The sequence below is a fragment of the Otolemur garnettii genome, unplaced genomic scaffold, assembly GCF_000181295.1.
Source record: "Otolemur garnettii isolate 467f Iridium unplaced genomic scaffold, OtoGar3 scaffold00002, whole genome shotgun sequence".
Lineage (NCBI taxonomy): Eukaryota > Metazoa > Chordata > Mammalia > Primates > Galagidae > Otolemur > Otolemur garnettii.
This window is the reverse complement of record NW_003852397.1, coordinates 45,005,990-45,029,711: the sequence shown is the minus strand read 5'-3', so window position 1 is coordinate 45,029,711 and position 23,722 is coordinate 45,005,990. Positions and strand designations below refer to the sequence as shown.

The 23,722-nt window shown below is 36.9% G+C and overlaps 1 protein-coding gene across 1 annotated transcript in view; it reads right to left on the bottom strand.

Annotated features, from left to right (window-relative positions):
• The window catches only part of CMC1 (C-X9-C motif containing 1), an 82,475-nt gene extending 61,041 nt beyond the window's left edge, over positions 1-21,434 (bottom strand). Inside the window, exon 1 of the mRNA XM_023513844.1 lies at positions 21,244-21,434. The gene's annotated coding sequence lies outside the window, so the exon portion shown is untranslated. The remainder of the gene's footprint in view (positions 1-21,243) is intronic.
• Between the last annotated feature and the right edge of the window lie 2,288 nt (positions 21,435-23,722).

The window sequence follows — 23,722 nt, the reverse complement described above, 5'->3', positions numbered from 1 at the left end:
AAAAAAAAAAAAAAAAAGAAAGAAATTTAACAGAAAGATCTCTGGATAATCTCCAAATATTTGTAAGCTAAATATCACACTTTTGAAATACCCATGTATCTAAGAAGATACCAAAAAGCAGATCAGAAATATTTTTCTATCAAAAAATAAAACAAAACATATCAAAATGTGTGTGATGCAGCTAACAGTACTTGGAGGGAAATTTGTAGCACTAAAAGCATATGTAGAAAAAGAAAGGTCTTAAATCAACTTAAGCTTGTACCTTGAGAAACTAGACAAAGAATAAATTAAATGTAATTTATTTATATGATTAATTAAATATAAATTAAATGTAATTTATTTATTTAATTTATAAATTAAAATCTTTTATTAAAAAAAAGGAAATGAGGATGATCAGAGAATAAAGCAATGAAAGAAAATAACACACATAAATATGGGAGGGAAAAGCAATAAAAACCAAAACTGGTTTCTTGAGAGGATCATTAAAATTTATAAGCCACTAGCCCCGCAAAGGTCACAAATTTCCAACATCAGAAATTATAAACACATTACAATGATAATCAGGGAATACTGTGAACAAAGGCCAAACAACTTGACTACTGAAATAAAATAAACAAGTTCCTTAAAAAAATACAAACAACCAAACCATACTCAAGATGACAAAGATAACCAATATAATAACGGTATCTATTAAAGAATTTGAATTTATAATTAAAAGCCTTTCCACAAAGGCCCAACTAACCTTTTAGATGAACTGATCAAACATTTAAGAAAAAACATACCAATTCTACATTTTCTTCCAGAAAATTGCTGAGACCACCATGACCCTCACATCAAAACAAGATAAAAACATTAAAACAAAAACTGCAGCCCAGTATCCCTCATGAAGATATAAAGCATCTTAACAAGAGGTTAATAAATTGAATCCAGTAATGCACAGTGTAGACAAAGATAATACTTCATGACTAAGTGAGATTTATTCCAATTGCAAGGCTCACTTAACATTAAAAAATCAGTGAGTGTTAATTCACCACATTAAGAAATTCAAAAAGGAAAAACAAACAGTTATCAAAGGGCAAAGAAAATACATTTAATAATCCAGTATCTGTTCTTAATAAAAACTTTCAGTAAAGTAGGAATAGAAGGAAACTTCTTCAACATGATAAATGGCGTCAAAAAAAAAAAAAAAAACCCACAGCTAAAATCATATTTAATGGTAAAACATGATTTTTTTCCCTAAAATAGTGATCAGGATAAAGAAATCTGTTCTCACTAATTCTATTCAGCATTATACTAGATGTTCTACTCAGTGAAATCAGGCAAGAAAAATAAATAAAAAGAATCCAGACTGGAAAGGAAGAAATAAAATTTATTATTCAAAGATAATGGTCTACATAAAATTGGAAAGAATCTACAAAAATGCCCCGAGAACAAGTGAGTTTAGCAAGATTGTCAGATACATGATCAACATACAAAAACCAAATGGAGACAACACAGAACCAGAACCAGAAAAAAACACAGAACCAAAAGATAATTGAATAGATCTCATTTGAAAAGTTATTCAGAGAAAAGGAAATGATACTGAAAGGAAATTTGTGACAACAGGAATGAAGAAGGAACAATAGAAATGGTAAATGTACTCAACCCTATTATGATACTAATTTATACTTTCATAGGAAAGTTATAACCCAATTTTAGCCCAAGAATACTGGGAAAGGGGAGGGGGGAGGGCAAGGGGAGGGAGGGTGATTGGTGGGATCATGCCGATGGTTCATCCTATAAGGGTACATGTGAATCTTTCTAAATGTAGAATATAAATGTCTTAACACAATAACTAAGAAAATGACATGAAGGCTATGTTAACCAGATGGATGAAAGTATTTCTAATTATATATAGAAACAACACACTGTACCCCATGATAGTATTAATGTACGTAACTACGATTTAATTTTTAAAAATGGTAAATGCAGTAAACTATTCTTTTTTGAAGTTTTAAAATTATTTTTGACAGAAGCAAAAGTTGTAGTGTTCTCAATGTATGTAGAGGTATTAACGATAACTAGATCATAGAGTTAAGAGGGTAAAGCAATTTTGGAGGTGGTTAAGATATTTACATTTCACTTGAATGATAAAACCTTGATGTGCAGAGACTGTAATAAACCATACATGTATACTATAATTTCTACCACAATTGCCAAAAAAAACCTAAGAGATAAACTCAAAAATACTACATAAAAAGGAATGCTAAAAAAGTAAAATCAAAATATTTTCTCTGACCAAAATGGTATCAATTGGAAATCACTAACAGAAAGATATAGAAAAATCTCCCAACACTTAGAAAAAAACAGCATATTTTTATTTATTTTTTTAACTTTTTAAAACATTTCAAATTAATATAAGGGTACATATGATAAGGTTACATTGTTTGCATTTGTTAGGTAAAGTACAAGTTGCAGTTCAGGCCTGTACCCAGAATGTGTGCCATATACCCCTACATTGGGCCCACTGGGTGAGAGCTTACCGAACCTCCTCCCATCTTCCCCTCTTCTTGAATTTCACTGTGTTTTTTACCACGTAGGCATGTAGTTGTTCATCTACTAGTTTGATATTAGTATTGAGTACACTGGATGCTTGCTTTTGCATTCTTCTGATACTTTACTAAGGAGTATGTTCTCCAGATCCATCTAGGTAAATACAAAAAAAGCAAAGTCTCCATCTTCCTTATGGCTGAGTAATACTCCATGCTATATATACACCATAGTTTATTTATCCACTCATGAGTTGATGGGCACTTGGGTTGTTTCCGTATCTTGACAATTGTGAACTGAGCTGCGATAAACATTTAGTGCAAATGCCCTTACAGTAAAATAGCTATTTTTTCTACTGGGCAGATACCTAATAATGGGATTGTGGGATCAAATGGAAGGTCTGTTTTAGCTCTTTGAGGATTCTCCATACTTCTTTCTAAAAAAGCTGTACTAGTTCAGAATCCCACTAACAGTGCATAAGTGTTCCCTTCTCTCTGTACCCACACTAGCAGCTGCAGCTTTAGGACTTTGTGATGTGAGCTCTTCTCACTAGGGTTAAGTGATCAAGGTGGTTTTGATTTGCATTTTTCTGATGATAGGGATGACGAGCACTTTTTGTATGTGTGTTGGCCACTCATCTGTCTTCTTTGGAGGAGGTTCTTATTCATGTCTCTTATCCAATGATAAATGGGATAAACAACCTTCAGAATGGGAGAAGGTATTCACATGTTACAAATCTGACAAAGGGCTAATAACCAGAATCTACGAAGAATTCAAACTAATCAACAAGAACAGCACATTTTTAAATAATCCACAGGTAAAAAAGGAAGTGTCAAAGGAAATAAAGACTATTGTATACTCATTGGCCTCAGTGAAAATGAAAATAGACATATCAGATTCTGTAAGACCAAAAAAAAAAGATAAAGCAATACTCAGAGGAAAATTTATGGCACTAAATAAATGTTCATAGTAGAAAAAAAGTCCAAATCAATAATCTAAGCTTTTTCCTGGAAAAACTAGAAAAAGGGCTAAAGGAACCTAACATAAGAAGAATAAGAAAATAAAGAGTTCCAGAGTTCAATTCCTTTTATTGAAAGGAATCAATAAAATTGATAACAGGAAAAAATAATTAAATTGAAGCTTGTTTTCAAAAGATCAATAAAAATGGCCCAGATGGTTTCATTATATTCTATAAAATATTCAAAGAACAAATAATACTAATTCTATAGTCTCTTGCCAACACATTTTATGATGCCAGAATTACCCTTAAACTCAAAAAGAGATATCATACTTGTCAATCAATGCAGGCAAAATTCAACACATATTCCACATTCATTTTTTTAAAAAACTCTTAATAAATGTGGAATAGAAGAGAACTTAATTTTAACTTAATGAAGAGCATCTGCAAAAATCCTATAGCTAAAATTATACAGGAACATGAAATAAAATTGTATAGAACTGTACACACACAGGAGTGCACATAAGACCTGGTGAAAATTGAAAAGACCTATAATCTAGTTAACAGCATGTAGTAGCAACTTCAATTTCCTGGTTTTGATATCCTACTATAGTTATATAAGGTGTCAATGTTGGAGGAAGCTGGGTAAAGGGTACACAAGACTCTATAGAGTATTTTTGCAACTTCATGTAAGTTTATAATTCTTTCTTGTTTTTTTAATTTTTATTTATTTATTTTTTGGCCAGGGCTGGGTTTGAACCTGCCACCTCTGGCATATGGGGCCAGCGCCCTACCCTTTCAAGCCACAGGCACTGCCAGTTTATAATTATTTCAAAATAAAAAGAAATAATTCTTGTAGGAACTCTTCCTGACCCAAAGTGAGGCAAAGAGTTCTTATATATGATACCAAACACACAATCCATAAAAAATATATACATATCAATAAATTAGACTTCATCAAAATTATAAACCTTGCTCCATAAAAGTTCCTACAACCCAAGTGCCCCTCATTCTACAAGTCGATCAATAAAATGTGGTATATGTATGTATACCAGGAAGTACTACTGAGCTACTAGAAAGGTAAATCCATACCACTTATATTAACCTAGACAGAACTGGAGACCATTCTTCTAAGTGAAATATCTTAAAAATGGGAAATAAATACATTGAACACCACATGTACTCACTATTAAATTGGAACTAACAGATCAATAACTACATGCACACAGGGAATTACATAGCACTCATCAAAATTTAAGCAACTTTGAGGGCAGAAAAAGGATGGCTAAAATCATACCCAGCGGGTACAATGTATACTATCTGGGTGATGGAAACATTTGTGCTTTCACTCAAACTGTACAAAAGCAATTTATGTAAACAAAATGCACACACAATATTCTGAAATTTAGGGGAAAAAAGTAATAAACAAAAAAACCAAATTATAAAAAAAGATAATCTCAGTGCCCGTAGCATTATGGTTATGGTGCCAGCCACATACAACCGAGGCTGGCAGGTTCAAACCCAGCCCGGGCCAGCTAAACAACAATGACAACTACAACAAAAAAATAGCCAGGCAGGCATTGTGGCAGGTGCCTATAGTCCCAGCTACTTGGGAGGCTGAGCCAAGAGAATTGCCTAAGAGTTTGAGATTGCTGTGAGCTGTGATGTCACAGCACTCTACCGAGGGCAACAGAGTGAGACTCTGTCTCACAAATAAAAAAAAAGCTAAAAAAAAAGATGAGCACCAGATAAAGACAATATCTGACAAAAGACTTATATCCAGAACATATAAAGACTTTGTTAAAATCAACAATAAGAGAACAACAATCCAACTAGAACTGGGCAAAAGACTTGAAAAGATACTGCACCAAAAGAGATATACAGACAACAAATTAAGCATATAAAGATATGTATCATATCATTAGCCATTAAGGAAATCCAAATTAAAGCTACCAGGAAATACCACTAAATACATAGAAAAATGGATAAAATAATAAATATGATAATATCAAATGCCATTAAGGATGTAGAACAACTGGACCTCTCATGCATTTTTGATGAGAAGACAAAATGGTATTGCCACTTGGAAAGATAACTGAGCAGTTTCTTATAAAGTTTAACACAAACTTACCATATGACCCAGTAAACTCACTCTTCAGAATTTATCCTACAGAAATGAAAACATGAGTTCACATAGAAACCTGGGTTTACATAGAAACCTATACACAAATGTTCACTGCAACTTTCTCTTTAACAGCCAAGATTTGGAAATAACACAAAACTCCTTTAACAGGCAAATGAATAAACAATGGTTCAGCAGACCCTGGAACATTACTCAGTAATAAAAAGGAAAGAATTTTTTATATAAATTGTTTTTATTTCATATTTTAAAAAGAAGTAAATGTGATTAGATTACACAGTTTGCTTTTGTAAGGTAAAAGGCTGAGTTGTAGTGGTGCCCTTCACCCAGGAAGTGTGCCTGTGCAGCGTACCCACTGGGTAAGAACTTAACCCAAACCCTTCCCTGCCACTTGAATTTAATTTAACTGAGTTTTCCTCTCATGTGAACATGTAGTTGCAATTTAGTACTGAGTACATGTGATGCTTGCAACATTTTGCTTAGAAGAATGTTCTCCAATCAAAATCTCCACCTCTTTCATGACTGAATAATATTGTGTGGTATGCTTATACCAACTGTATTAATCCGTTCATGTGTTGAAGGACATTTAGGTTGTTTGCACATCCTTGTGACTGCAAAATGTGCTGCCATAAACATTCGAGATCAAATGCCCTTATGGCAAAATGTCTTTATTTTTCTTTTGGGTAGATAACTAGTAATGGGATTATAGGATCAAATGGTAAGTATGGAGATTCCTCAGAAAACTTCTTTCCATAGACGCTGTACTAGTTTGCAGTTCACCAATAATGCATGAGTGTTCTCTTCTCTCTGCACCTACACCAGCATCTGTTGTATTGGGACACTGGGATGTGGGCCATTCTCAGGAAGAACTTTTGATACACCACCACTGGATGGATCTCAGGGCAAAAAGCAGAATGGAAAAAAGGTAGTCTCAAAGGGTACATACCATATTATTCCACTTACATAACATTCTTGAAGTGTTATTTATATAAGTGCCAATAGTCAGAACTGGGGAAAGGGTATAACTACTAAAGGATATCATGAGGGATTTTCTTTGTGGTGATGAGAGATCTCTGTATGCTGATTGTGGTCATAGTTACTGACATCTTCAAGTATGATAAAATGTCATGTAACTACTGAAAAAACAAAAATGAAAGTATATGTAAAGACTGATGAAATTTGACTAAGATAGGTACCTGACTCAACAATATTATTCAAGGCCAATTCCTGGTTTCCCTCTTTGTGATTCATTATAGAAGTATGTTCCGATCTTTTTTTCATTTTTGCCCTAAAAGGAGACTTTTTTGACATTGTTTTCCTAATGCCTCTCTATGAAATATCACAGATAATAATGTATATATTTATGTACTGCTTGTATAATAGTGTTTTATATATTAAAAAGATTAAGGTGTTTATCTTTCCTAATGTTTGTCTTTTTGAGTACAATATCACACTCATTGGAAATATATGTACTATGAGTAAGTGAGATAGTAGTATCATTAGGGAAAGGCTGGAGAAGGGTAGTTGGAAACTGCACCATTTCAGCAGTTTCTTGCAAATGTTAAATTATTACAAAATAAAGTTCTAATAAAAAATAAAAAAAAATGTAAGGAAGACCAAAGGACCTAGAATACCCAAAACAAATTTATAATAGAATAAATCTGAATGATTTGCAGCAACTACCTGATTTAAAGTCTTACTACAAAGCTACAGCAACCAAGGTGGTGTAGTATTGGCATAATTAGGATAACCAACCAGAGTAATGTAACAATACAGAGTCCAGCAATACTTCCGTATACATACAATTAATTTATTGACAAAAACACCTAGGCTAGTCAATGAAGAAATAAAAGTGTGTTCAACTGTATAAACATGAAAAAAAAAATCAACCTGAATCCTTTCAACCCTTACCTCACAAGCACCACAAAAATTAATTTGCCCAGGAACCTAAATGTAAAAACTAAAACTATTAAACAACAAAAAGCCCTCAGTGTAGACAAAGATCTTTCATAGACACAGGCACAGGTAAAGAAATCTTAAATTTTACTTCATCAAGTATAAAATCACTTGTTCATTAAAGATAACCATTAGGAAAAATAAAGGGCAAGCCACAGACCAGGAGAAAAAGTTCACTATGTATAAGTGTGCATGTGTGTGTGTATATATATATATATATCTGACACAGAACTTGAGTCCAGAATAAAAGCACTCCCACAGATCAGTAACAAAAACACAAACAACTCAATAAAAAAAGGACAAAGGCTTGAATGGACACTTCAGAGAAGAAGACACACAAATGATAAATACACATTTGTAATATACGTAAAAGGTGCTCAAAATCATTAACCATTAAGAAAACGCAAATGAAATCTTTTATATCGTTTCACACCCATCAGAATGACTAAAATTAAAAACACAGGCAATAGCAAATAATGGAGAGGATGTGGAGCATCTGAAACTTTCACATATTGGTAGTGGGACTGTGAAATTATAAACTTTGGAAAACTGCTGAGTTATAAAATTAAACATGTTCCACTCTCAGGTGTTCATTTGTCCAAGATAAATTAAAAATATACCTCCAGAAAACAAGCTGTACAAGTCTATTTATGGAAGTATTATTCAAAATAGCCTAAACTTACTTAGCAATAATGAACAATAATACTAATAACAAACTACAACTATTAGTAAGATATTTCTAATGCAATCAAAATGGGTGAATCTCAAAAATATTTGTAGAGCAAAAGAAATCAGACACAATATACACACTACATGGTCCAAGAACACGCACAATTAATGTATAATGATAAAAATTATACCAGTGGGAGTGGCGCCTATGGCTCAAAGGAGTAAGGCGCCAGCTCCATACACCGGAGGCAGTGGGTTCAAACCCAGCCCCAGCCAAAAACTGGAAAAAAAAAAAAACTATACCAGTGGAGTTTGAGGAAAGTACTTCTGATAATGTCTTGATAGGGGTGTATACCCTTATGAAAACTCACTTAACATCTGTAAATTGTACTATACATTATGCCTCAACTTAAATAGCTTAGTTGTTTTTGAGATAGTGTCCTACTTTATCACCCTCGGTAGAGCACCCTGCCGTCACAGCTCGCAACCACCTTAGACTCTTGGGCTCAAGTGATTCTCTTGCCTCAGCCTCCCGAGTAGCTGAGACTATAAGCACCCACCACAAAGCCCCACTATTTTTAGAGACAAGGTCTCGCTGTAGCTCAGGCTGCTCTTGAACTCCTGAGCTAAGGCGATCCACCTAGCCTCCTAGAGTGCTAGGATTATAGGTATGCGCCACCATGCCTGGCCCTTAGTTTAGCTTTAAAAAATGAAATAAATCTGCTGTTAGAAATTAGATAAATAGACAAGATTTATAATTTTCTTCTTAAAGACACTGTGCATCTTTTATTAGACTTATTTCTATTGGTAAAGACATTTTTTCATAAGTAACATGTTATAATTATTATTGCCACTATATAGAATCAACTGACTTTTTTATACTGTCCTTATATCCAACACAACCTTACTCAACTTCTCTCATTAATTTTTGTAATTTGACACTAGATTATTTTACAATTTCTATGTAGACAATAACAGCGACAGTTGTACATCTTTTTTGATTCTTACCAGCCATGTCCTTTAGAAAAGGGGTGAATAGTAAATAGTAGAACCTGTGCCTTAAATGCTCAAATTCTGCCTGGAAGTTACCTTCACCTTGAGATTTGCCTATGATTTTCCTGTCTTGTCTTTGCATTGTTTTTTTGGTCAAAATTACACTATTTAAACAATAAATCAGTGTTCATTGTTTCTCTACCTTTATATTATCCAAATCACTGTGTAAAAGTAAAGATTATCATCATTTCCTCCAAAGTTTGGTAGAAACCACCTGTGAGAGTCAGTTTTGTGGTACAATTTGGCTAAGTTATAGTCTACAGTTATTTAAGCAAACAATAATCTAGGTGTTGCAGACTTATGTAAAAATGATTATCTGAGATTTGGGTGGGTCTGATTCAAACAAGGGAAAGGCCATAAAATCAGAACCAAGGTTTTCTTAAGAGAATTCCCCTTGCTGATTACAGCTTCAGCTGGTGACCCAGAGTTCCAAGCCTGCCATTCCCAATACACTGCCGTGTCATGCAAATTTTGGATTTATCTGACTATTCCCATAATCACATTAAGCCAATTTCTTGCAATAATCTCTTAGTATATTATACATGGATATACACAGACATGCCCCTCCTAGTGATTGTTGTTCCAGTGAAACACTGACCAATAAACCACCTATCAGGGCCTGAGTTCTGGGGAGTGAATTTGTATGTATGAATGGCAAATAATGAGTTTTAACCACTGCTACAAGAGCTTTTTATTTATTCCTGAATCAGCTGCAATTTTAGCAAGTTTATATTTCTCAAAGACACTATCTATTTGATCTAAATTTTCAAAATAGTGATATGAAGGTATTCACATGATTTTTTTCTCTTTACCACAGCTGTAGCTGAATCCCAATTTTCGTTGCCTATGTCAGGGATAAACCACCTTTTTCTGTAAGGACCAGAGTGTAAATATTTTAAACTTTGTAAACTACATACCAGCTCTGTCATGTATATTCTTTAAGTAAAAAAACAACTTTAAAAATGTTACCAGCCATTCTTAGCCTACAGGCCTCACCAGATTTGGCCCCAGGCCAGTTTCCTGAATTCTTTGCTATACTATTTATTTATGCTTTCTCTTTTTCCTTTGCTTTGCCAGAAAATGTCAAAAACTGAGGTGGGAAAAACCCAACACTGAGCTTACAGAGCTTACAGAGTAAAGATATAGAGAGAAAAGGACAGATTCAGAGGGAGGCTCTACAGGATTGCGGGGGCCTGAAGGAGCTGAGGGAAGGGATGATTTCAAGGAGGGTTCCCAGTTTTCTGTCTTCAACTAAAATGTGACCCTTATTAACACAGGGAATGCAAAAGAAAGACCAGGTAAGAGGAATTCAGGTGTGGAAATGTTGAATTTAAAGTGGCTAAGAGGAAGGCAGGAGATGATCTAATACACGATGGAGGCGAGGGGTAAGGGAATGAGAGAACAGGGAGAGGGGAGCTAAGAGGGGGATGGGGGAATCACAGTGTATGGCACACCTGTTGGGGGTGGGACACAATTATAAGAGGGACTTTACCTAACAAATGCAGTCAGTGTAACCTAATTCTTTGTTACCCTCAATGAATCTCCAACAATATAAATAAATAAATAAATAAATAAATGTTAAAAAGGAAAATAAACCCAAGTGGCTTTATCTTAGAAGCGGAACACTGATGTCTACTTGAAAAGAACATCATAAATCTGGGATTATCTCCACAAATTCCTCTTCTCCTTGCCTACAGCATAAATCACAATTTAGGCATCGATAATTAATAATATAATTACTGAACAGATAACACTGCGAAATACTGATCTCTTTTATAAAATCAATTTCAAAATGTTACCTCTTCCTTTTATTTACATAATTTTAATCTAGACAATTTATGTGTCCTAATGAATCTACTCTTTGTTCTACAAATCTTGAAAAGTTCTTGGGCAACATTATTTTTTAATTTTTTTTTTTTGCAGTTTTTGGTCAGGGCTGGGTTTGAACCCACCACCTATGGCATATGGGGCCAGTGCCCTACTCCTTTGAGCCATAGGCAATTCTTTAAATATAGACAGAGCTTTGTAATACTGAATCACTTTCCATAAATAAATTGTAATAGAAGTTTATCTACATTATGAATTCAAAGCTATAATACTCCTATCAAACACATTTTTAAAATGGCCTGAAAGATTTATGTTCATTCTTGTAACATGTCCCAGGCAAAGAAATAATTCTAGAATTCCATAAATATTGATTTCGATTTCTCAAACTTTTATTGCTAAATCAAACAATGACTGTCTAATATATATAAATTCTGCTAACATTTCCCATTTGATAGTATGTCCCTAAATATCAATTATTAATTTATAATTGTATACATATTTCAAAGCTATTTTTAACACTACAAATATAGATATGTCACTTTTTATTCATAAAATTACAAAGCAATTCCCATAATGTCAATCTGATACACATGTTATTCATTTATACAGAGCTTGCAAATATAAAAATCAAATTTCAAAAGTTTGATGCTATGGAGTCACATAAATTTGTACTGAGATAAAGAAGCAGGATAATACCACCAAGGAAAATTTCCAAAGCTCTAACTTCTCAACATTCTATCATCACCTAAAAGTCAATTTTCACCTTTTTCACTGGCTGAATTTGTTAGCTCAGATTTTGCTTTGGGGCTCATGTGTTCTTGCAATATGGCAGCACTAGATTATAAGGCTACTGACAACAGCACTTGCTATGAATCCACAAAGAACAGTGAAGCAAATCAAAATATTACAGACTCTTTCATAGGAAAGAATGTGATACATGAAGGCAAGGTATGCCTTTGCAATAATGAAAATGTTCTAGTTTCACTAATTTATTATTTATGTAATGCCACTTTATTTTAAATTTCCTTCTTTACACTTACTGCTCCTGAAGACGTTTTAGTGCCCTAGTTTACTCAAGAGGAAAAACAAGAAAAAAAAATGCTTATAATAAACGTGCAACAGTGTTCTCATGGGCAACAGTTTCTATCCTTAGATCCTTCTTCTTTATTATGTCCAAGAACCTCAAAAGAAAGAGCCCTAGGCAGATGGCCCCCAGTACAATACGTTAAGAACAGAGTTCTCAATCATTGCTTCTCACTAAGCACCTCCCACCAAGAAGCTAGGCAGACTCCAGTTCCTCAACAACACAAAGATACAGATGCCCATGACCAGAACTTCGTGTTCTTGCCAATTAGTTCAGACCTTCTTGCTATAACAACAGTGTAAAATGAGGAAAAGGGATGGAGGGAGAGGTCTTAAAATGGGAAAATTAAGATAGGGAAGATCAGCATTCCTTTCACCTTCTTTCCTTCAAGCCATACATGAACAAACAAAAAGGAAATCAACAATAGAAGAGACTTTTCGACTTTTCACCCCAGTGGTGTGGTCTGCCTCTGGCTGTGAAACAGGAGATGAGGATAATGAATGCACAGTCTTTGCAAAAGACTTCTCAGGGAAGTATCTTGATTCCACTTTGCAGATAAAATGGAAGCTCACATAGGTGAACTGGCCAGCCGGTGATACAGTGGCAAGGCCAAGATTACGTAACCTGGTTCCCAAACTTCCCAAGACACCACCATAAACATGAAGTAGTGGCCTATTTAAGGGGACATCAGCAAGTAAGGTTAAATGAGCTTCCAGTAATGCTGAAACACAAAAACAAACCTTGGTCAGTAAGACCATGTATTTCAGAAGAATCACTTTGCAGAAGCAAAATTCAAAACTTTGCAGTTCTCAGATTTTGATAGGAAAGTAAAGTCAAAGGGAATATTGTTTCTGCTTACTACCATGGAAAAATTATTTTAAAGAGAAAAAGAACAAGAGGTGCAGTTTGTCAGTTGGCTGAAAAACACATTCAGAATGAGTAAACATCAAATATTAGGACAATCAGGACAATCTAATATTGTATAAGCGCAAACTGTTCAAAGTACATCAACAGGTAGATGTGCCTAACTCTGCTCAGCTACTGGGTCAAATCCTCCCCATATCCCTCAATAGTATGCTTCAGCTGACTGTCTTCATCTTATCAGCTCTCGCTCTTAATAACCACCTTATTCACACTAGAGGTGCCCATTTCCCAATAGCACCTATTTCTTGGACCTCAGATTCTGCAGATTGCTAGGTGTGAAAACTTCCTCCTCCACCCACATTGCTTTAACCAAGATGAAGCTAGAAAGGGACAACAAACCTAAAAGTATACCAAAGCAGGAAATCAACTTATGCAATAAGTCATGCCAATTTTAGAAATGTGCTGCAACCTCCATTGTGGCCATAATTTCTTACATGAACAAGTTTCACATTTACTTTATTTGGTAAAATTTTGAGATTATCTTTTCCGACATGCACAATTTCCCATTGATACCTGGTAGAAAATCAGCAGTGTTATGGGGGACAGAAGCAGATATTTGAGAAAGGAATAAATAACATGCCTGTGGCCCTCTTAGCAGTACACTGCCTAATTTATTTTTGCTCTCATATACACATAGAAGATGGTAGAATATTCTCAATTCTATAAATGTTTCTCAGTGCCTTATTCACCTGTATCTACTGACTCTTCCTCATTCTATGATATTTCATAAGATTTCTATAATAAAATGTACTCCTTTCATAATGGAGTGAGGCATTATGTTTATATTTACAGCTTATTCACTTGTTATTATGGCTTTCAAAGCCAGTCTGAATAAACGTGAAAACCAGTTACATAATATAACTTCAGTGGGGGAAGGAGGTGAGCAGGGGCTGTGGTTTGTTCCCATAAATTTTATATTGAAATTTGATTCCCATAACATCACTAACATATTGTAGTGATGTTGGGAGGTGGAGCCTATGTAGAGGTGTTCTGAGTCCTGGGGCAGATCCCTGGATCACTCATGAAGGGCTCCTGTGCCCTTTGAGGGATATAAAGCCAGTTCTTGCTCTTGTGAGACTGGATTGTTCTCAGAGGGTGGGTTGTTATAAAGCCAGAACACTTTGGTCCCTTTTAGCATGTGCCTACTTCCCCTCTGACCTTCTCAGCCATGTTTTGACACAACACAAAGCCCTTACCAGAAGCTGAGCAGAAGACATCACCATGCTTCTTATAGAAACGTGAGCTAATTAAGCCTCTTAAATAAGCCTCCTTTCTTTATAAATTACTAAGCCTCAGGTATTCCTTACAGCAACATAAAACAGACTAACAAAAGGGTGGCGCCTGTAGCTCAAGGGAGTAGGGCACTGGTTCTATATGCCCCATATGGTGGTGGGTTCAATCCCAGCCCTGGCCAAAAACAGCAAGAAAAAAAAAAAAAAACAGACTAACATGGCAGAGAGGTAACATTTCCCAGGACAATCATCTACCACCTTCACTAGATGGTCTCTAGTTAACCCCTGGCTGAAATTCAAATTCACTTTCAGAGTAAAGATTTCCCAAAATGAGGATACCAAGATTAGTGTACTATAGACGCTGAAGGAAAATTTTTTAAAAGTCTCGAAAATATCCAAAACAAAGCAGAAACACTTCCAAGGTAGTATCTGCTCTTAATTCTCTGTGGTAATCTCACAAAGTTCTGTCTGTGAAGATGGTATTTATGATGCCAAGTTCTCAGTGCTTCTCTCATTACCAACTTTGCTCTGACCACATTATCAATTATCTACCAGTAATTTCCAAGTCCCACCAGCATCTCAATTCCAACTTCAATTGTCTACAGCTTAAACCTTCATTTTGCCAGCCTGGTGGTTATATTATTTCCTTACCTAAAAAAACAGCTGACATTTATAGAGTACGCTGAAGGGGCATGATAAGTATGTGCAGACAGAAGGAAAAAATGGTGGAAGGAACTCTTTTACAAACATCACCTCATTTAGAAGCAGGGACGGAGAAACTAAGACTCAGAGAACGCAAAGCAATCTCGTAGCATTACCCAGCAAACAACTGGTGAAGGAAAATCCAGTTCAATCTTCATTTTCATTTTCCATCTTCTGCCTCTTATTCTGTATCAAAGTTTACTTATTTAAAATCCAACCCAACTCTTCTTTACCCTAAAGTTCTTTCTGACCCCTGGCACCTCAGAGTGAGTTCTCTTTTCTCTAACTCCAAGATTTTGTCTGCACTAATTCTGTTGCTCTAATCATGTCTGGACTTGAAATGCATCCTATCACACTACATATGCATTCTTCTATTAGATCAATGGTTGCTATGGACTGAATTGTGTCTACGCTCCACTGACTTCACATACTGAAGCCCCAACTCTCAAGGTGACTGTATTTGGAAATAGGGCTTCTTGCTCACTCTATTGCCTTCTCTCTTTCTCTCTCACTGGCTCTTGTTCGTTCTCTCTCTCTCTCTCTCTCTCATCAGAAAGAGTCCTCACAAACAACCAAACTAGTTAGCTCCTTGGTCATGGACTTCCTAGCCTCCAGAACAAAATGAAAATAAATAGCTGTTGTTCAAGTCACCCAATCCACACTGTGTGGGTCACCCAGTCTATAGCTTTTGCTTATGGCAGCCCAAGCAGACTAAAAGAGACTTTAGTACCAGAAGTTCTCAACCTTGCCTGTACTGAAGAACCACATGAGAGGGCTTATAAAATTCTGCTGCTTGAGCTCTACCCTAAACTAGAAACACTGGGGTAAAACCCAGGCATTGGTATTTTTAAAATCTCCCCAAGTAATTCTAATGACAGAACCATGAGCTAATTAATCTCTTAAATAAGCCTCCTTTCTTTATAAATTACTAAGCCTACTAAGTAAGAACTACTCCAAGAAAAAGTTAAGTTTAATGAGGTCAGAGACTATGTCTAACTCATCTTTATAATGCCTTTTAACTTCTAGCATATGGTAAATATGCAATGAAATTGTTTAACAAATGACATATATTGAAAAGTTTTAGTATTGATAGTTATAGGTAGTCTGTTAAATATTTTTATGCAACCATTATGTGCCAATCAACATGCTAGAGATTATATATAATACAATAATGAATAAGACAAGCAAGCTTCCTTATTCTGCTGTATAAACATTTGATGTTCTACATTCTAATTAATCATTTATAGATATTTGACATATCTTTCTATCTGTAAAAATATCCCAGCAACAGTTCTTTAGCAAAACACAATGAAGGATAGTAAACACCAAGTTCTGAAAAAATTTTGCCCTCTATCTTACTTAAAAACATAAAAATATATACTGGGGTGGAGGCAATGACTCAGTGAGTAGGGCGCCAGCCCAGTATTACACCGAGGGTGGAGGGTTCAAACCCGGCCCCAGGCAAACTGCAAGAAAAAACAGCTGGGCGTTGTGGCGGGTGCCTGTAGCCCCAGCTACTCGGGAGGCTGAGGCAAGAGAATTGCCTAAGCCCAGGAGTTGGAGGTTGCTGTGAGCTGTGACGCCACAGCACTCTACCAAGAGCAATATACTAAGACTCTATCTCTGAAAAAAAAATGTAAAAATATAATAGAGGATTGTGGGGGAGGTTAATTTTGTTATTAGTTTTTTCATTTGGGTACAATTTTGGTACACTTATATCAAGTACAAGATAATAATTCTCATATTTTTGACATCTGTAAATATAGAGATTTTTATATATATGTTATTAATACCCCTAAACAAAATCTAGGCACTAAAATACAAGCATTAAGGTATTTTTTTCTGTGCTGAGTCAAGAACCCCTTGAGACCAGTGGTAAGTATTTAGAATCATAGAAGTTTAAGGTTTAAAGCAATCTTAGCAGTTAGCTGACATATCTCACTCTCTCTACCTCTCATTCTCAAACTTCATAATAAGTCGTGTAAAATAGGATAATAAAGTCTGAAACAAGAAGTCAGTCCTACTAAATCCCAAATTCAATGTTGATTCCACAATAGTACACTACATCCCCGAGGGATAGTGACCAATTTTCCAGACTCTAGATGAAATTAACCAGTCATTTGGTCTGTGATAGATTTAAAGAGATAAAGTCATATGAAAAATATGTACTGTTTATACAGCAGGTGGAATAGGCCCATTTTTCAAATCACATTTTTCTTTATCTCTCAAATTATCTGTCATATATAGAAATACTGCATCTGTATTTGTTAAGAAAAAGACTTTAGATCTAGAATAAAAAAATACTCTATACATAGGTTACAGATGATATTTTGCTGTATTTTTTAAAAAGAAATCTAAATATTAACAAAAAGAATTTGAAAGACTAGGGGGTGGTGACAATCAGGGAAAGCCTCCTATAGAACTGACTTTGAAGAAAAGGTATGAAAAATGAACAAGGATTAGACAGATGTGGGGATAGGAGAGAAAGGGAAAATTCTAGGGAGAACAGCCATGTACAATCCCTGGACTATCTGAAGCCAATGTTATTCAAAATTTTGACAAGTTCATGATACTTTACTGGATGCAGGATACATACTTGTGTGTACGTACACAAGTTCTGTAAGTACATAGACCTAGCTGACTTATCACTATCCAAACCCTCCTATTATCCAAACTAAGATCCCTAACAGAATCAAACAAATTATTTTTAAGATAAAGCTGGTAGCCCTCCAAGGCCAGAGGAACTTAGAGCATTCATGCCTGCCACCTTCTCAGGACTGCCCTTCGCAGTCAAGCCCTTTTGTTTTTTCCTTGCTGATGCCCTACTCCCAACTCCTACAGTTACCGATGACTGATAGATGACACAAAAGGCCAGCTTCCAAGGTACTGGTTTTGACTAAAAGATGTAGGGGGAATTTCTTGCAGGAATAGAGAGATTAGACTAACGAAAAAAAAAAAAAAAACAAAGTTAGGAGAGTTTAGAACAGTGGTTTTCCTCATTCTGTCTGTACATTAGAACTGCCTATGGAATATTTTTGAATGTTGGAGACTTGGGTCCTATCCCAGACAAATTAAATCTGAGTATCTGGGAATGCAATCCAGGCATCAGTAGTTTTTAATAGCTTAATATCTCCCCACAGTCGCCTTTCCTGGATGTTTTGGATCCTCTCAACCTTTTCTCTCCATATTCAAATTTTAAGAGAAAACAATGAATGTAACTACAGCTGTAAACCTACAGAATGATGTTATTACCTCTACATTAACAAAAGGAAAATGGTTTAAATAAAACTGCATATAAGTATGTAGCCTGCATTTCACTAGTGGGTTCAGAGTTTCCTGAGGAAAATGGAATACCGTCAAGGTTTGACAAAAATTGCTGCCAAATGAAAACCAAACTTGTACAAAATTCTCAAAAAACACAATATGAAACAATGGGAAAATAAATTTTGCCATATAAACCCCTTTGGCATAACTATCTACTCAGTTACTCACTATGGGCACATACTGTTGTGGATTGTAAAAAGCAGTAACATATCAAGATGACAGCCTAAGCTTCAACTTATGAACCACACAAAAATGAAATTTTAAAAGGTTGGCTTCAATACACTTTATTCTGAAATTTAGACGGACAAGTCAATTTAGGAAACATCTTACTTGCTAACTTCATTTTCTTAGTTTCCACAGCTTCCATCCCTGCTTTTGTCAGAGTTTCCAACGATGCCCCTGTTGTTAGACCTGACCATCACCATCCACCCATTTGCTTAAGCAAAAAACCTAGGAATTATCCCTAATTCCTCCCTGTCTCTCACTACCCTTATCCAGGACAACATCAGATTTTGTCGATTTCATCTTATCAGCATATACTGATGCCTTATATTTCTTTCCACCTTTTCTAATACCTTCTTAGGCTAAGATATAAACATATTTGGCCTAGACTACTGCTTCCATCTCTTAAACTGTCTCTTTTCTTCCACTCGTGACCTGCCCCCACTACAATACATACTGCCACTGTAGGCAGGATAGTAAAGAAACAAATTACGTCACTGCCCTCTTTAAAAGCCTCCAAAGGCTTTTTATGATATCAGAAAAAATCCAAATGCTTTATTGTCATGCCTTTCAAGGCCTTGCAGGCACTTAGCTCCAGCCTACTTTTCCAACATCTTTCCTCATGGATCTCCTCCCTATTCTGGCCCACATTCCGATCAAATATTTCAAGTAAAGTAGAACCTCTGTAAGTTGACCACTCAAGGGACTATAACAAAATGGTCGATATACAGAGGTGGTCAACATAAGAAATTAGGTCTGCTGTACTGATACATACATGTGGTATATACTGGATCTATGCAAACTAGGTCAACTTAAGCAGGTGGATGTCAAAAACTAAGTCAATGTAAGAAGGTGGTCAACTAATGAAGGTTCTACTTTATTTGCTTCTTGACTGCTTCACATACTCTTTCCCTAGCTCTTCACACAGCTACCTCCTGGCATCCTCATATTCCAACTCAAATGACATGGACATGTCCTCACACAGCTCTTCACTGATCACAGCATTTACATGACTGCTTGTTTTCTTCAGTCCATAAAAGTATGTGTATGGCAGTGGTGGGGAGGTATGTTCATTTTCTTTCCTCTACCACTAGAATATAAGCTGTATTGTAAGGGTCTTGTTTGTAGTATACTAGGGCTTAGGGCAGTGGTTCTCAACCTTCCTAATGCCACGGCCCTTTAATACAGTTCCTTTGGGTTGCAACTCATAGGTTGAGAACCACTGGCTTAGGGACTAGAACAACATGTGACATATACTAAGCACTTAAGTATTTTGTTTAATCATAAATACTCAAATGGTGGCATGGTCTATAGTACCAAATGGGAATTAAATTACCTGGGTTTTAGCCAGACTTGCCTCTACCATCAATTATCTACGTGGTGTTAGGTATACCACAAGATTAGAGTGGGTAGAGACTAACTGGAAGATAAGAAAGTGAAGAGAACAAGTATACATATTTCCTTGTCTAACAAGAATATAGACATATGGAAGCCTTTATTAAGTATCCTCATCAGTATGGTTTACTATTAAGGTCACTTCCAATTCAAAAATACCAGAATTATGGGTATGGGCCTCACCCTGAACCTTACTTACCCACTCCTCATTTACATCCCTACTAACCCCATGAACCAAATCAGGGTATTGCACTTTACTACCTACACCTCTGCTAATGGCTGCTGCCTTTTCTCCAACTCCAACCCCTGGAAAATCTATCCTGTAAAGCCTAGATCAATTGCTGACTACTTCATAAACTCTAACCCTATTATCTAGCTCAAAACTGATATGATCATTATGAGCTCAAGAATTCCTTTATACTTCAACCTAGAGTATTCCCTGATTTTACCACTCCCTGCCTGGACATGTAAATAAATCGCTCTGAGCCTCAGTTTCCAAAACTGAAAAGTGGAGATAAAACAGCCTACCTTTTAACATATTATTATTGTATAACATAATATTTAACTTAGTAAATGTTCAACTAACATATTATTTGGGTGTAACCATATTTTCCATGCACTTGCGAGCCTCAAAAGTGTCTTTTTTCATTTCTGAATCCCCAAAGTTTTGAAGCCATCTGACCTCCCAATGCCTGGAGTTTTTGTACAAAAATGTATACATGTGTATAAAATGAAGTATTTGTATGAGACGAATTAACATTCCATCCCCAAACCAAGTTCTCTGCCTGTACCCTCACATAAATATCCTAAAGCAAAAATAACACAGGTGTGCTTCTGTAAGGACAAGAATTTGAGGGGAACTAACATATTGCTTCAAACGGAAGTGCATTAGAAGAATTAAAGTTAATTAATTCAAGACTTTGGAGATCCTTTCCAAAGAAATTGATTCCTGCCACAATAATGGGTCGTTTTTAACTGGGCTTCCGGGATGAAGGTGTCTGTAAATTACAGACCTGGGGGTCTGTTAATTTCCAAAAAGAAATGTTAAAACTGCACTGGCACACCTATGCAAATGTTTCTGGGGCAAGAGTGTCCACACCAGATACTGTTTAAAGGAGTGTGCTCCAAAGTGGCAAGAGGATGACGAAGAAGAGATTAGTGGCATTAAGGAGGAAAATATTCGTAAGTCACAACTGGACTAGAGTTTAGACAACAAATCCAAACTCACCTAACCATACCCCCCAACAACTGAGCAGATGATGGCCTAGGGTCGAGATAAGGAGCCCAGCAGGCGCAGGACTGGAAACGGTTGTGGAAACGGTGCAACCTCAAGAGCTCGGCCCTTTTCCCAGGTCGGCCGCCTGCCTGTGTGGCCCGCGGAGCGAGACCCGGACCGAGCCCCCTCAGCAAACCCGGCTCCCGGCCCAGTACCTGCGGGGTCGAGCGCCATGTCAGCCGGCGGAGAACAACGCAACCAGTAGCAGCTCCGGGACAGGGGGCGGGGAGGGGAGGAGCCTGGGTTCGGCCACGCTCGGGGCCTCTGGCAGCTTCCCCTAGCAGGGGAAGGAGGAGCGCAACGCCCTTAGAGCAGCCTGGCCAGCCCCCTTTCTTTCTTCCTTCCCTAGCAGCTACTTCCGCCTCCCATTGCGCTTGCGCCCTCCGGGCTCCGCCCCTAATCCTGCAACTGACGCAGTCAGACTTGGCCCAGGAAAGCCCAAGGAAGGGGGCGTGGCCGGGCGTGTCTTGGGTCCCAGCGGTCGCCTGCCTGGGAGAGGCGTGGGTCCGGAATTGCTGAACCCCAGCAGCGCTGCACTGACAGGAGCCGGACTCGTGGAACATTGGGACTGCAACTCCTTGGGGACCAGGACTTAGTCTGAGCCCCGCCTCTTACACAAACCAAAAGAATCACCTCGTTCCTTTATTTTTACTTCGTTAACATTCATTTATTTAAAAAAAAATCGATTTTATGCCTGCCAGGTTCCAGCTACAGTTCTGAATACTACGGAAAAGTAATAATAAAAATAAGGCCTCCGTTCTCTAGGGGTACTGTTGGCGGGGGAGTCAGATAAAAGCAATACGCTGTTAAATGTGATAAACGCTACACGCGGGAGGTGTGCATGGCTTCTTCTGCTGTAAAGACGGTGTTAAGTGTGTGCAATGTCGTTTCTCTTCTAAATCAGAGGCCTGCGGCTCTCCTGCGGGTGAAAAATTAAAATGTGAGCGCCAGGCATACCTGTTTTGTGAAATAAGCCTTAGTCAGTACAGTCAGGTTTGGGTGATGTTACGCATACCAACTCTGACAATTATCAAGCTGTACGATTTGAGAGAAAAATGAAGGAAGGTAATAGCCATCCCACTTAAGACCCCTGACTGCCCTCTTCTCCATGAAACTTTCTGGGTGGCACTTAGGGTCATTTCAACTCTCGAACCAGCCCTTCAGAAGTGCTTCTTTGTCAAATCCACTGTTAACTGGCTCTGAGTCTAAGGGTGAGGTGCGGCCTGGGGTAGATGGGACAGATGTTTAGAAAAACAAGGAGCAGCTGCTTCTTCCCTGAGAGGGATTTAAGGCTTTCAAAATGATCCCCTCCCCACCTACCTGCAGTCCCTCCTCCCCTGCTGCTGCTTCCGCCTGGTCAGTTGGCAGAAAAGCTGAGGCAGTTGAGCAGGGCTGGGAAAGTGGGTCTCTGCTCAGCAGGTCTTCCGTTTAAGGGCCTATTTGGGCATAACAGCCCTTATTACAGCTGTAGGTAGAGGTGCCAAGGTGCAGAATTAACGTTTCACTCAAGCAGCCAGGAAATCAAGTTCTTTTCCCTGGATGTTTTATGAATGTATGTAGAAACACACCACATTCACTCTGGTGCTCCTTTTATTTTTCTGGAAGTGAAGGATTTAATTTAGAAAACTAAAGCAAATCTTTTAAAGAGATAAGGTGCAGTACAAAGACACAGATCATACATCCATATTCAAGTACAATAATCTAAATCTTTCTACGTGCAAGAGTATCGTGGTAAAGGGGGGAGTTTGGAGAGCTTCAGTCAGAGAGCTTGAATACTATAGTACAACTTATTAGCTTTGTGACTTGAATAAGTTCCAACGTGTTACTGAACTTTAGTTTCCAATTTGCAAGGTTGTTCTGGGGAATAAATGTATTATAACACATTCAAAGGACCACTTATACAGTTTTGCCATAACTATCACTTGAAATATTACTATTTCATATTTTGATTTTAAATCAACTCACTCTAAAAAAAACAAAAATAGGCTCTACTTTGGCCTTATGCTAAGCAATAATATCTGTAAAATTGTGGGGTTTGTGTGGCCCATAAAATGTACTGCAAGCGCATTTTAGAAGAACCCTGGGAAGAACTAGCAAAAGTATATATCTCTCCACTCTCCTATTAGACTAGATACTTTGGGGAAAAACAGAGTCTTTACAATCTAACTAGAAAAAAGTTAAATCATAGAAATTTAACTGGTAATTCAAAACAGAAGAAATGTCCTGAGGCGTCACATTATTAATAAGATAATTTTTAGGGTAGTAACTGCAATAGAAGCATAAAGAGAGGGGAAAGCACATCATCCTGGAAGTCAGAAGTGTGTATTATCCAACCATGATCTCTGGGACTCAAGCAACATTTGGCACCTGATGGCTCCACGGTAGTCTTTTTCAAAGGATCGAATGCAAGAGTAGTTAGGAAGACTTCAAA